This window comes from Anabrus simplex, chromosome 2 (assembly GCF_040414725.1).
Source record: "Anabrus simplex isolate iqAnaSimp1 chromosome 2, ASM4041472v1, whole genome shotgun sequence".
NCBI classification, from domain to species: Eukaryota; Metazoa; Arthropoda; class Insecta; order Orthoptera; family Tettigoniidae; genus Anabrus; species Anabrus simplex.
This window is the reverse complement of record NC_090266.1, coordinates 89,831,990-89,844,476: the sequence shown is the minus strand read 5'-3', so window position 1 is coordinate 89,844,476 and position 12,487 is coordinate 89,831,990.

Here is a 12,487-nt window from a genome sequence, read left to right as displayed (position 1 = left end):
GTAGTAAGGATGTAAAGGAGAGCGCATATAAGTCTCTGGTAAGACCCCAACTAGAATATGGTTCCAGTGTATGGGACCCTCACCAGGATTACTTGATTCAAGAACTGGAAAAAAATCCAAAGAAAAGCAGCTCAATATGTTATGGGCTATTTCTAGCAAAAGAGTAGCGTTACAAAAATGTTACAAAGTTTGAGCTGGGAAGACATGGGAGAAAGGAGACGAGCTGCTCGATTAAGTGGTATGTTCCGAGCTGTCAGTGGAGAAGTCTTTAAAAGTAGGGAAGATCACAATATGACGATAAAGTTGAAATTCAAGAGGACAAATTGGGGCAAATATTCATTTATAGGAAGGGGAGTTAGGGATTGGAATAATTTAGCGAGGGTGATGTTCAATAATTTTCCATTTCTTTGTGCTCATTTAAGGAAAAGCTAGGAAAACAACAGATAGGAATCTGTCACCTGGGTGACTGCCTTAAATGCAGATCAGTATTGATGAATTGATTGATTGAGCTATGGACGGACGGACGGATGGGTGGATGAATGGATGGGTGGGTGGGTGGATGGATGGACCGAAACTAATTTAGTTTGCACCTAAATATAAAGAATAAATATCTCAAAACTACCACCCACTGTGATTAGCAGTAGAGAACTGTCTTCTGGAATACAAGATCACAGTATCAAAGCACGGTGAATAGATAACTTTATAATATAAATTGACAAGGTGAAAATTCTTATACTTAGTTTTTCTTTTTGTTCACACAGATAACTGACATGTCCCATGAAAACACAACTATGAAGAGTGAGCATTCACACCTATAAAATGCCAGACAGTGAGACTGATACCATAAAATGAAATAAGACAACATATTATGATATTTTAGTGTAATATTAAGTTGTGTAATTTAAAAAATGAACAAATGCAATCATCAAGGTCAACATTCCACATTCATGAACATACTAGAATGTACTGCGCAAATTCACCTGCGTATTTATCCAATGTTTTTACCAACACAGATCAAAGTTTTAATGTGTGTCACAAGAATGTTATAGAACACTTTCAAGTTATAAGAACTTTATATTACATTGTTTTAAAATACAATGTGTTTTTTATGAGTAGTATAAGTAGAGTTTTAAGTCACACTTTGCATGTCATATAAACTTTGATGATTGCTTTAGACCAAGAGAAAAATGCCAAACATATTTAAACAATGTTATTATTCATATCATATGACATTCTTTGTTGGATTCAGTGATGCTTTATTTATACATTATGTTAATGTAGTGTTCTACGATCAGCTGAGGATGACCAGTTTAGAGGTCAAAACCAGTCCTGTATATTAATAAGATACTGATATATTTTAGTAACCATATACCAATAAAGTATTGATTAGGTGGAAGGTTCATATTCTTTATAATTTTGTATATTAACCACCAATACGGACATGAAACTAATGGACTACAATACAGGACATATACAACCAAATTTGCCGTTGGAGCAATGAGATAAGGATAGTGACCCGGTTTGTAGGTTGTTCAACTGGCCTGCATGTGCCCTATGATGATAAGAGAAAGCAAGATTGATTGTGTTTACGTGTGTTCAGATGACTGACTTTTTAATGGTGAAAAGATAGACACATAGCTAGTTGGTGTTGGCTCAAGGACAGTTGATAGCACAGGGGGAAGCTTCATTTGGTAGAAGGCGCAAACTCTGAGTGGAAGGTTTTAATATGTTTGGGTGAAATAGGGCCTAGACACTCTTTCTAGCACAATGTGTAGAAGTTGTTATTTTGACAAGGGTGGATTGTAAGTAGAATAAAGTGTATTGTTTGATTAACACAGATTTTGGTTTAAGTAACAGATGTTAGAATGAGTTTTTTTTTACAGGTCATAAGTCATAGTTGGCAGGACAAGTTGGTTCAAAATAACTAGTGGGCTGAGACAGGGAAGTGTTCTGTCACCAATCCTGTTTACAATAGTAATGGATGACATCATGAGAACAGCAAAAGGAGCATATGGAGGAAGAGAAATGAACATGATGTTATTTGCAGATGATATTATGATTTGGAGAGAAGATGACAGGAAGGTTCAAGAACAGTTGAATGTGCTGAATGGGAAGATTGAAGAATGCGGATTGAAAATAAGTGTAGAAAAGAGTAAAACTCTTGTTATGACTAGAGGGGAGAAAGAAGGGAAAGGTCAGATTAGACTTGCAGACAAGCCCCTGGAAGTAGTGGAAATGTTTAAATACCTGGGGAGTGAATAAATGGAGAATGCTCGACTGGATGCTGAGATTAGTAAAAGGATTCAAGCTGGAAGTTGTTTCTATCATAGTGTAAGAAACATGTTATGGGACAAAGATGTGCCAATGGAAGCAAAGGATACTATGTACAAGATGTATTATGTACCCATAACAACTTACGGAGCAGAAACTTGGACAATGACAAAGAAGGATGAGAGTCGAATACAGGCAGCCGAAATGAAATTCTTGAGGAGTATGATACAGAAGAGTAGAAGAGACAAAATAAGGAATGAGAAAATCCGGGAAGAAATTGGAGTGGAAAAAATGAATGATAGAATAGCGAAGAGCCGACTAAGATGGTTTGGGCACATAAAGCGAATGAGCGACGAAAGAATGCCAAAAAAGGTGATGGAAATGCAAATCCAAGGAAGGAGAGGCCGTGGACGACCACGATTGAGATGGAAGGATACCATCCAACGCAGCATTATAGAAAGAAACCTGGACTGAGACACAGTGTTGGAGGAGAAGTGGCGGAAAGACCAAAGAAAGTGGAGACGAACCATATTTGCCCCTACCCAGCTACAGCTGGATAAAGGGAAATGATGATGATGATGATGATGATGATGAAGTAGAATTGTAACCATATGATGGTGTATATTATGTTATAGATAACACTGGCCTGCGAAAAAGAAATTCTCTCCAGCAAAAGGTTGAAGAGGTGATTTACCCTAATTTAGGTGTGCTGATTTCAAATATGTAAATTGTTTTTGCCTATCATGTACAGTTTTTCGCTATTTGAAATCTAAATTTGACTTATTGTTGTAATTTAGATAGAAGACACCATAATAGGGAATATATGTAATTTTAATTGGACATGATCAAACAAATATACAAAAAAGTAACATGTTCATTGCTAGAATATATGAATCTCACTACAAGAACACTATTGTTTGCTGCACTTTGATGTGAATGAATGCCGTGTTGATCTGCATTTGTGTTCCTCAGTAGTGTTATCTCGCACTTGTCACAACAGTAATCTGACATCATGGAGATGTCCCATTGCCCCTGACACCTTTGTTCCATTTCTTTTAGATCCTGATGGAACTGCTTGCCATGTTTCTCACTGAATACTCCTAAATTTTCTGGAAAATAATCCAGATGACTGTCTAGGAAATGTAATTTTAATCTCATGCAGCAACCCAATTTCTGGAAGTTGTACAGCATGGTTTCCACAATATGTTGATAGTTAACATATTTAACATTACCCAAAAATTTGCTACAAATATCCTTGAATGATTCCCATGCCTGAAGCTGTGTTTTGTTCATCATCATACTGAATGCCGGATCCTTCATAAGCTTCCGAATTTGGGGACCATCAAAAATAACTTCCTTAATTTTGGCATCCGACAATCCTGGAAATTTCTGACAGAGGTACAAAAAACAGGGACTGCCTCTATCCAAACTCTACACGTACTGCATTATAATTCTCAATTTAATATGTAAAGGGGCAATAACACACTTTGAGGATCAATTAATGGATGATTTACAACATGTTTTTTCTTCAGATATGAACTGTTTCTTCTTGGGCCACTTAATCACTAACCAGTGACAATCTCTGTCCTGAGAGTCACACTGACACAGAAAACACAGGAACTTTGTAAATCCTCCTTGCTGCTATAATATGATACTACACACTTTTAAATCACAGCACAGTAACCATCTGTGTCACACTAGTTCAGTTTCTGCAACACCATAGATAAACTGTGATAGTTTTCACAAAGAGCTGTTGAATGGATGACTGGCACTGAAGCAAGTTTATTTCCATTCTGCAGAAGAACACCTTTGACATTCTTTTACTGATATCAATAAATAGACGCCAGTCCTTTGCTTGGTAAATAGTTCCAAGACAATGAATCTTCATGAACAAAAACTGGTGGAATTCTTCCTCTCCATTTCTGTAACAATGTGAATTTGTCCCAGGAAGTAAAAAATTTCTCTTTTAATCTTGATCCTAAAAGTTCACTTTTTTCTTTAGTGAATCCTAGGCCATGAACCAAATCATTTAAGTCACACTGATTATAAAGACGTGGAGTTTTATCCTCAACATCCAGTACAAAGGAGTCATCATCACCATCCTCCACACTTGAAGATTATGAAGACACACTCTCTGGTAACTGTACTGGTGGTTTTGGAACAGGAATATCAGCAGTTATGTCAGATGGTGCTTTTTGTTTTTCGTATTGAACCTGGACACTTTACATACACAGAAATAACATTCGTCAAAAGATTTCTTTGTTCCTGCCAAGCCATTGGGATTCCGAATGACATTGATGGCAACAACCCATTGTACCATTGCTGCAGGTTTTCTACACGCATTTTACACACAATATGAGGTGAGAAATTCTTGTCCTGATCACCTAGCTTCATGTTAAAATATGCCAAGTACAGGCTTTTTATAAATGGCATAATATTTTGCTTCTGGCCCTTAATTGTATACTGGCCACATATATAACAGAAAGAGTTGCGATTGTGCGCACATTTTTGCCTCCAAACATCACTGCCACTTGCCATTTGCCATTGCCTTTTAACACAAACTAACTGACTTATTCACTCAATCGACTTGAAGTGCACGTTGTAATTTGTAGACAAAGGCGTGACACATGCTCTCAGATTCTCCTCTCAGACTACAGGGAAACGCGATCTTGGCATTTTGACCTTGTCTGACATTACCGCATGCACGAATTGCAATTGTTCTAATTGTTCTTCTGGTGTTCCTGGATGATTACCTACTCATCTCTTAAACAGAGTATATGCAATATTTTCTCTCAGACTGCATTTCATACAACCAATCCAAACCTCATTTATAACAACGAAGCTCCATTAGCATAAACATGAGAGGGACTTGTGACAAATCTGTACATGATATGAAACAACTGGTATTATCTTTTACACAAGGGCACTAAATGTAACGTATATCACATACAATTACTTTTGCCAGAAAATCTTCGCAGGCTGGTGTAATCGGTCCAAGATCTTTTGGCAATTAGTATAAATGCTGAAGAAGAGAGAATTGATGTTCTCAAAACATGTACAGGATGTAATGTGGTAATAAAGGTTTAATAATTAATTTTAAGTATTGACGAGGCTGATGGTATATGTTTGTGTGATTTTAATGAAAATGATGTCTTATGATGTTGACAGGTAGAAGATATTTGGTGATACATTGTATATTAACCTGACAAAATTAATCAAAACTTAGCCACAGATCGCCCAAGAGATCAATTTTACTCTGCCATCTGGTGGAGTAAAATGGAACATTGAAACTGACATGCAGGCTTCCTAGATGATGTTGAATTAAAATTCCTGCACGTGGCAGCTGTGGTTATATGATGATGATTGTTATTTTTGTTATTATTATTATCAGAACCATCATCATCATTTTGAAACTAACCTGAGTACATTCATCGTCAAGGTCAATACCTAAAGAAACTAACTGCTCCAGTTTTTAGGACCCCACCAACAGAAAGACGGTGGTACTGATCTAGAAGCAAGTATAACTTGGCTTATATAGAAAGGATTTGCAGAAGTACTGTTCAATACGCACATGTTGTTTGAAATAAAATCAAAACTGTATCTCATTAATGTCCATCTGGTGGTATTGCATGAGGCTGAGACTTGGTCAGTCATTAAACATGACAAGTATCCTCTACACATGCATTTTACCCAGGCCTCTTGGAGTCTCTCTCCTTGATCACCTAACAGACGACGGGAGTTGTTCCCATTCAGGAGAAAGTGTTAGAGGGGTAGCTGAGGTGGTATGTTCATCTGAGAGCAGGGATTTTTATCAATGCTTATGATTCCTAAAACTTGACTGTCATCAGCAAGTGACCCTACAGAAAGCCAAGAAAATGATGGCAAGACTCATGTGTCAGCAACATGAGGAGTGCTCAACCTGAATCAAGTGTTGCATATTTAATTCTTTCTTTATATATTCATTAACTTACTTACTTTTTTTATCATACGGCTTTTAGTACTGGGAGTGTCTGAGGATATGTTCAGCTCACCTGTAGCCCACAGGTGACCTACATATCTGGATGTAGGATGAAGATGATAGTGAGTTAGGCAGAGGATGAAACCTGGTGTCAGAACATAGCCTACTCCTGTCACCGTCTGCTTAAGGCTTATGTCCCGATCTGACAGACGAATCATAATCAACAGCATCGTATGACCTCACTCCATATGAACACTGTAGAAATTTTAAAATTGAATCCAGACTTTTGGCATGCAATCTAGTGAACAGAATTTGTATTACATCACCTCTCCTACCCTGCTGGCCAAAGGATGGTGAAATTCCACCTATGGGCCACCAGATGTGCTAATATTGCTAATGATGAGGTAAAATGGGGCTTGCCGATCCAAATAGTGGACTTCATCACACTTGTGGGAAAATACCTAGTTGAAGAGAAGATGTTTTGGGTTTGTACATTCTTAAAGGTACAAACTACAGGGAAGCTGACTGAAAGTGAATGTGGAAAATTTAATTTTCCCATTTATTTAGCCATTTATCGCTGATTTTATCTCAGAGGAGAGGTAATCTATATTTTTTCTGGCTTTGTTCTTATCCTACTCCACATACAAGATGGTCCCTCAATGATTCCTGCCCTTCTGATAAAGCTGGGAAACAGAAATGAGCTCCTCAGAGGCTGGAAAGAAATGGATGTAGAAGAACTGGGAATTACAACAAGAGAGCCCATCTATTTGAAGGCAGCTGTGTGTGAAGACTTGGAGATTAAGCTGACCAACTCTATTTCAAGAAAATAAGGGAGATATCTATATCCTTGACCCAAAATAAGGGAGATTTATAATGCAGCAAAATTTCACAAAGAAAGAAAAAAAGTGTGTTTGCAGACCGAACACTTTGCTTTATAAACATGAGTCTGTGCATGTCCAATCCAGGAATGTACACTTTCCCATTTTGGAAGATATATATATACATACTTCATTTTCTTTTTTGGTGGCACTTCAGCTTCGTCATCACTGCCCAGTATTGTATTATAAACTCTTGCCCTATACGGCTGACAGGTGATGTGGAGTAAAACCACTGAAAACAAATCATGTTAAAGGACCACCAGCTGAGCAAAACAAAGAACATGAGAAAGAAAGTAAGAAAGAAGAAAAGGAAGTAAGTACATGTTCATTGGTCATTTCTAAACAAGATAATCTATACAAAAACTTGAAATGGAATCAATTGCATCTGGTCTCAAACATTTAAATGAATTTCAACCATGTGAACAAAATTTAAATGATTGAAACTGTATAATTTTGCTTGACAAAAAATTTGGGAAAAATTCACCGAAAGAGGCAGAAAATACAGAAGCCAGGAGATCATGAAAAATAGGGTGAAATACAGGAGTTCCTGCAAAACATGGGAGAATTGGTCACCCTAATAGAGATTCTCCTTATCTTTCATAGTTTTCATGGTTTGCTTTATTTTCTCTTCCCACACTGGCCTGTCATTGTGTATATGCTATTATTATCTTACTTTTTAAAGTTCCTGTTTTACTATGTACAATTTGATTTGTCACTTGTTTGTTTCTATCCATTACTACTGGTTATATGTATACCACATATTATTGGGATTTCACATTCTCTCTCACCAACTTAGAATAATGTCCTTCTGAGCTTGAATCCATGTTTAATAATGTGATGATTAAGGAAAGAAATGGATATTTTATACTGTGAGGGGTGAAACACACCAAATAAAGACAAACTCTCAATTATCTGCTTGGCAATTTAACCATACAGGAGTAGAATAGTTCCTTAGCTCTCAAACAGTTGACTGTATTTGAGTTCAGTTAAGTTTAATAAATAGGTGCCTACAGTACACAGTACTATAAACAGCTTTGTTCATTGCTGAGCAGTGTCCAAAAAAAAGTTACATATTTAGTACAGCAGAAGCTGAAAACAGGAAATAAACTTGAAGGAGGCAGTTTTACCCAGCATCTGTCTTTGACTTAGAATGTGTGTGAAACAATATATTCAGGGAATGAAAGACAAACTAAAAGGTTTTGCAAGCAGCGTAACCCATACGGGGGATTTGCTGAAGTGAAAAACAAAGGAAATATCTACAAAGGCAGAAATGGATAGAGCCACATTGGAATGATTTCAATGGAAAACATCTGAAAGGATCTGGTGTCCATGTTTTTAAAGCCTTGGGGATAGAAGGCAGTTGGCTAATGAGATTTATTAAATAATTAATAGATACTGTATATTAAAGTTATTTTACTCCATTTAATGCAGTAAGTATTTTAATGCAGCAAGCTACCTTGTCAATATCTGTTTCACCTCATTTAAGGATTATCTGCAGTGCCTCTACCCCAATTAGGTTTACCATGGATAACTGGATGTCTACTGGTATGGCAAGTATATGAGGAGTATAACATAGTACCGTAACTGAGGAAGGTACAGGCAATCTTGTCCTGGTCAATTGTTGGTTAGTTTCAAGACATACCAACATTTAAAAAAAAAATCACTTTCCTAGATGTTGACAGTGAATTTTAAATATAGCAATAATATTATTTGTTTTATGTCCAAGTAATTACTGTTTGGAGAAGCTGAGGTGCTGTAGTTTTGTTTTGCACTAGCTCTTATTCAGAGTGTAACAAAATTTAATATTCTAATTTACTTTATTAAGTAACCATAGGTCAGAAACTGATAGTTAGGGCATTTTTAATGTGACTGGGAACAAAGTTACAGTGAAATCTCTCTAATATAGACACTGATCTGATGCAAAAATTTGTCCATATCTGACAGGTGTCCATTAACGGAAAGGGATGCTTACATAAGTAAAATATACCATATCCCTTGAAATGCATATATAGTAGTATCTGACAGACATTTTAAGAGATAACTTAGTAAGTAGTTTTATTGTACAATATGTTAAATGTTGCAATACCTTTAATTTGAGTCAGATCAAATCACTACTGTATATTCTACTTCAAGTCACCATCTCTCACTGATTTATCATGTTTTTCTCTTAGAAAACTCATCAAGACTGCTTTGTTGAGAACATTTCATGTTTATTATTTTCTGCTCTAGAATGGCCTCTCTGCAACTAAGAGCAAATAAATCCAATTGTTCCACCATTTGATAAGCTGAAACATAGTTGCTTATCAAAGTATATAAACAGGAGTATTTATCTTTACTATTTTTCTCACTGTCACTACAATCACCAGTTTTCAATTATGCTGCCAGTACATGCTTCACCATTTCACTAATATACAATGAATTTTCCTCAAACTGTATACCCCCATCAATCAAGGTGTGTTCACTGGAATCTACATTTTTATACCCTGCCTGGTTCAAAACACAAGGGACCAAATCTTACAGTAGTTATTTTCCTCATTATTTTCCACATTCCCTTCAATCCCATTAGCACAAAATCCTGCCTTGAAGAAACAGTTCCAAGTCATGTCCTTTGTTATAGCTTTCCAATCCAAGTCATCCAGTACAATGACAGGTTTGGTGAGCAGGGAGGCAGAAGATGCAGTGTCAGGTTTTCGATGAGCTCTATCAATTATTAGCTGTCTAGGCCTTTAAAAAGGTGAATGATGCTTGGATCAAGAGGGTGACAAACAGAAGTAGTGTTCAGGGGAAATAACACTAGCTAGATGAGTTTAATTCAGGATGGGAGGTCGCATTTTCCAAGATTATCAGCTGCCTGTGCCAGCTTTTGAAAACATCAGTAATGGTTTGATCGAAAGGTTGACAAACAGAAGTAGTGTTCAGGGGAAAGAACACTTAACTGGATGTTTTGAAGCTTAATTCAGGATGGGTGGATGCATTCTTTCCCATTCTGGTTCTTAATTTCTTTTTCAAAAGAAACAAGCCAGTAAATCATAATTCCCATGTCATAAAAACTTTTCTAATATCTCTCCATTTCACCAGTAACTTTCTTACATTCATTCCTTTGAAACAGTGATGGTTTGATGCTTTTTGTTTAACAAGAGGTTTTGATCATTTGCCCACCAGATTTGAGTAGTATAGCACAGTCTAAAACTTTTTAGAATTTTTCCTCCACTACAGTTTTCTCCTCAGAAACTTAATTTTTCAAGGAGAGTACAATTCAATAAACCAATTTGTCTGCATTATAAAAGCCTTCTACTTTCTAATACAGTGAAATGTTGCATTTATGATCTCTGATTTTATATTTACCCCCAACCTTAGTCACATAATGTAAGCATGTATAATTAACATAAAGGAGTTCTGGAACTCAGATTTTCCTGATTTATAATTTCCTGCAAAATAAGCAAGGAATCTGAAGTCCCACAGTATGGAACAATCTTGATCCTACGAGTTATTGGTTGGAATATATGACGTGATTCCATGTTAGTGAACATAATGACTCAAAATGTTTGTGAGATTATGTGCATTCTTATAGATGGGTGTATAAAACAATGGCAATAATCGATAAATCAGTGGCTTAGCATATATTGTTTGTTTAATAACTGAAAACAGCAACACACAAAATGGAATCAAATTTTAAAATGATGTCAGCATCTTGTATGCTTCCACATGTAGTGATTAATGGTACTGGTACATGGTTTTAGTAACTTTCATAAATTGTAAATCATTGTGTAACATGTAATCAAAGATGAGAAATGGAACATCTTTTCTCTGCATAAGAAAATGAAAATATTGGAAAAGGTTGATGCCCAGGTGGGGAGTATAAGGACTTGGATGCCAGACTTGGTCTGCACATCCCTACGTTAAACACAACCATGAAGAAACAAGTGGAAATTGAAAGCAGTCCCGTAATTTGAGGCCTTTCCTTCTCTAAAGATCCCACAACCATGAAGATATTACCATTGGAGGAGATGGAGTCATCCTTACAAGTCTGTTTAAGCAAGCCTGGGCTGCTCATGCAAACACTGGTGAATGACAAATAAAGAAAAAGTTCTGCTACATATTGCTACGCAGCTTGGAATTGACGACTTCAGAGCATCAAATTGCTGGATGACGAATCCAAAAAAGACTTAATCTTGTTTACAAGACTGTTTCTCGGGAGGGTGGGTCTCTCAATCCTGCAATGGTCATTGACTGAAAAAATCAACTTTTGCAGCTAATTGAAGGTTATAAAGTGATAGACATGCTCAACACTGAAGAAAATAGACTTTTCTTAAAACTTCACAACCCAGCAAGACACTATATTTCATAGGTGAACCATGTCATGGTGATATAATACCCAAGGAGTGGTTTACAGTTCTTCTGACCTGTAATGTTGATTGAAGTGAAAAATCTTCAAACTTGTACTATCGTATTTGAAATTAAACAAGTCTCAATGCTTCAAAAATGCAAGAAAGCTACCAACAAAGTATAGAGCCAATTCACTAGCATGAATGACATGTGTAATTTTTCAGGAATATATCTTTCAGCTGGATAAGTTTGACATGCGTTGCATGTAAGCTTTGGGAAGGCATTCTTTCTGATTATATTAGGCATGTTTGCAAAATTAATAACTGGTTCGATAGAAGGCAATTCAATTTAAGGAAAGGTTATTCCACTGAAGTTCAACTTGTAGAATTCCAGCACGATATAGCAGATATCTTGGATTCAGGAGGTCAAATGGACTGTATTGCGATTGACCTGTTTAAAGCATTTGATAGGGTGGATCATGGGAGACTACTGGCAAAAATTAGTGTAATTGGACTAGAAAAAAAGAGTGACTGAATGGGTTGTAATAGTTCTAGAAAATAGATCTCAGAAAATTAGAGTAGGCGAAGCTTTATCTGACCCCGTAATAATTAAGAGGGGAATGCCTCAAGGCAGTATTATTGGACCTTTATGTTTTCTTATATATATAAATGATATGAGTAAAGAAGTGGAATCAGAGGTAAGGCTTTTTTGCAGATGAAGTTATTCTGTACAGAGTAATAAATAAGTTACAAGATTGTGAGCAACTGCAACATGAACTCAATAATGTTGTGAGATGGACAGCAGGCAATGGTATGTTGATAAACGGGGTTAAAAGTCAGGTTGTGAATTTCACAAATAAGAAAAGTTCTCTCAGTTTTAATTACTGCATTGATGGGGTGGAAGTTCCTTTTGAGGATCATTGTAAGTATCTAGGTGTTAGTATAAGGAAAGAACTTCATCGGGGTAATCACATAAATAGGATTGTAAATAAAGGGTACAGATCTCTGCACATGGTTAAGAGGGTGTTTAGGGTTTATAGCAAGGATGTAAAGGA